The 3770-nt window shown below is 37.3% G+C and overlaps 1 pseudogene; it reads left to right on the top strand.

Annotated features, from left to right (window-relative positions):
• LOC102873972 overlaps positions 1-2971 on the top strand; it is a 5903-nt pseudogene extending 2932 nt beyond the window's left edge.
• The last annotated feature ends 799 nt before the right edge of the window (positions 2972-3770 follow it).

The following is a 3770-nucleotide window of genomic DNA, read 5'->3' as shown; positions in this document are numbered from 1 at the left end:
AGTGGAGTTCATAAGAGGTATGCAAGGATGGTTCCACATTAAAAAAAATCAACATAATACACCACATTAAAAAAGCAAATAATGAACGGTGCAACCATTCTAGAATGCACGTTGGTGTTTGCTCCAAAAGCTGAACATAGAAATTCCATAAGACTCAGCTATTCCAATGCTTCGAATATACTCCAAGAAAATGAGAAGTGAGTTGAGGCACAAATGAAGACGTGTACACCAATGTTCATAGCAGTGTTACTCACCATTGCAAGAACATGGAAACAGCCCAAATTTCCAACCACAGTAGACTGGGTTGACAAATTATGGTGCGTTCACACCATGGAGTACTACACAGCATGGAGAAGCAATGATTTTGTAAATCACTAACTTGGGAGGGACTGGAGAGTATTATCTTAAGTGAACTAACTTAAGTGTCACATAAGGACAAATACTGTATAAGACCATTATTATAAAAATAGACAATAAGTAGTAGATTGTGTATGAGGATCCAAGGTGGGGACACAGGGGTGAGGATGGGAGGAGGTTAATCATAGGGTCACACAATTTGATGGGTGGAGGGAAGGGTGGTTTAAGAAAATAGGAAAGATCAGATGTGAAAAACAATGTATATGAGCTTTGTAAGTAAATCAGTATAAAATAATAAAGAACAACAAGAACAACAACAAAAGCAAATAATGAGAACCACATGATCCTAGCAATTGATAGTGTGTATAAATGCAACAAATGGTGCTGGCAAAACTGAACTTTCATCTGCAGAAAGCTGAAACAAGATCCACATCTCACACATACACAAAAATCAACTCAAGGTGGATCGGAAACCTATGAGTAAAGCCCAAACCCATAACATTCATAAGAGACAAAAATGGATCAAGCTTAGGAGCAGTAATCCAACGTATAAAAAGACTGCCAAATACAGCCAGAAAGGCACAGTCTGAAGAGGATAAAATTGATGAATGGGACCTTTTAAAGATTAAGTCCATGTGTGCATCAAAAACGTTTTCCAACAGAGTTTAGAGAAAACCTACTAACTAACTGGGAATACCATCCCAGACAAGAGTCATCTATAACAAAAGTTTATGGAATACTCCTGGGCCTCCACAAGAAAAAAAGACTGATAACTCAATTACAAAACAGACAAAAGACATGGAAAGAATTGTCACAGAGTAAGATATCCGGATGGCAAACAGACACATGAAGAAATACTCAAAATCACTGGCGATATGAGAGATGCAAATAAAAACCACAATGATGTACTATCTCACTCCAATAACAGTGACAAAATTTAACAAGGCAGCAAGTAATAAATGTTGGAGAGGATATGGTGAGATAGGAACTCTTATACATTGTTGGAGGGATTGTATAATGGTATAACCATTCTGGAAGGTAGGTTGGTGCTTCCTCAAATAAATGAATATCAATTCTATGTGACCCAGCTATTCCACTACTTGGAATATATCCTAAGAAAATGAGGGCTGAGGCACCAATGGAAACTTGTACACCAAAGTTCATAGCAAGTTTATTCACTGTCTCAAGAACATGGAAATAGCCCAGATGAATGAATGAATTGAGAAATTATCGTACATTTACTCGATGGAATAATGTGCAGCACACAGGAACAATGATTTTGTAAATTTTTACCTATCTTGGGAGGAGCATTATACTGAATGAACTAACTCAGTCCCACAAGGACAAATAAAATATTGTATAAAATCATTATTGTAGAATGAGTATAAGGATCGGGGGAGGGGTGTGGATGGTGGAAGTAGAGGGATGAGGATGTGCAAGGGCGGGGGGATTTATCATGGGTTTGTACGTGAGGGAACTTGGAAGAATCTGTTCTGGAAAACAATGTATTCGAATTTTGTAAATTATTAAAACAAAAAAAGAAAAAGTGTATAAATGATGATATATTTCTCTTTTATTTGTCATAATGTTATGCCTTGATACTTTGTAAAAATTATTTAAGTTTATGTTACGATATATTGAAAAAATGATTAAGGTTTTTGTTGATTTAATGATAAGATCTGTTGTAATATAGTAAAATCATTGTCATTTAGAGGGAAAATGTAAGATAGTTGGATATTGTTTGGAAATACAAAAACGCAAAATGTGTTCTAAAAGAATGCTTTAGTAAGTAGTAAAATTTGGAATAGAGTGTGGAGATTAATCTAAGAAAGATTAAACCCCACCCAGTACTCTCAAAAAAGAGTTACATTTGAGACCAGACAAGCCAAAAGAGAGACTTTGCCAATTAACAGAGGCTAGGTAAAGCTTATGAGTGTGCTTAAGTTCATGGTTACAACCTGGGCCTACTTGATGCGAGGCAGGATGAATCACCAGAACTCTTTTTCTAGGACTTTAGAAATTAAAGGAAGTGGGTGAGTGTGTTCAATTCATAGTGACTACCTGACTTGATGAGTGGAAGTGGGAGAAAAGTAGTAATGAAGAGACAGGGTGTTTGCACTTGTTTCTTCAGCACAATCCATCTAACATGATGAATGAATAAATGAAAAAGGACTACTAGTTTGTGGAGCAGGGAGTTCTGGGAATCCTTGATGTGTTGACATGGCCCCTGCAGGGCTGAAGTTGAATGTGGCGATCAGCGCAGTCTGCAACAGGAAGAAGTGGAGACTCCTGAGTTTGTCGCTGATGCTCACTTGGACCTAGCCATCTTCACAGGGTATGTGTTGACCAGAATCCAACCAGATGAAGAAAATAGGTTTTGTTTTGTTCTATGTACTAGCGTTGATTTCTGTGACATGATGGACTGTACTGGACCTTTGTTTATAGATGTGGATTTAACTATAATAGAAGATTCTCCAGTGGAAAAGATATGCTAGTTTCGAGTACCAGTTTAATAAGACTGAACAAATTAAAAATTAAAGCAGCTGCCTTACATATTTCCGTAAATATAGATGATGGTAAAAGGAAGGCTGATTCTTTAGATGATGAGAAATAATAGCTAGAAAAAGCCAGAGAGTAGACTGCAGTGTTAGCTTAATATTTTTAAAAATATTTTTTAAGCCTTAGCCCATTCTGGTCTCCAGCTACCTTAATTGTCAATACATAGTCCTGCAAGTCATCAATAGCTGTGGGACTAGGATGAGAGAGAAAGGGTTTCCCATGCTGGATGGCAAGACTTGAGAGAGACTAAAGCAACAGGCTGTTGAGAGTGAGACCATGGTGGCAAGATATTGGTGATAGTGGTGGAAAGACTGTTGCATTGCTGTAGAGAAACTGTGTTGAGGCATAACCAGAGGACTCCTGAGATAAAGGGCATAATCAAAAGGTTTCACTGTTCTTCTTGGTGATGGAAGGAGAATCTGACTGCTGAACTGTAAGCAGAGCCTGGACTAGTTGAAAAATGATACCTTGGGACTACTGGAGTAAAACTTGGATTTGCATTAGGTGATATTCTTCGTTTTCCCATTCTCCAACTTATTTCCTTAATAAACCTCATTCTCAATACAACTGTGAGTAATTCTGTGAGTCAATAGCAAAATATAGAATTTCCTGCTATTGGTGTAAATCATGAGGCACCATGGGGCTTGACTATGGACTCTTTATCTGCTTTCTACTTTGGGGACGTGAGGGACTGTGCTATTGTCCCTCCCTAGGACCCTTTCAGAGAGAAACTTATGGCCCTTTACCCTCATGTCCCATTTTTTGTTCTAGATAATTTCACTCCTATAAAATGAAAGAATTTATTAATAGAATGGTAAAGTCAATTGTATTTACATTTAATTTAATAAACATTT

This window comes from Elephantulus edwardii, unplaced genomic scaffold (assembly GCF_000299155.1).
Source record: "Elephantulus edwardii isolate Elephantulus edwardi_28Jun2011 unplaced genomic scaffold, EleEdw1.0 scaffold00019, whole genome shotgun sequence".
Lineage (NCBI taxonomy): Eukaryota > Metazoa > Chordata > Mammalia > Macroscelidea > Macroscelididae > Elephantulus > Elephantulus edwardii.
The sequence above is the reverse complement of the archived record's forward strand: the minus strand, read 5'-3'. Positions and strand labels throughout refer to the sequence as shown.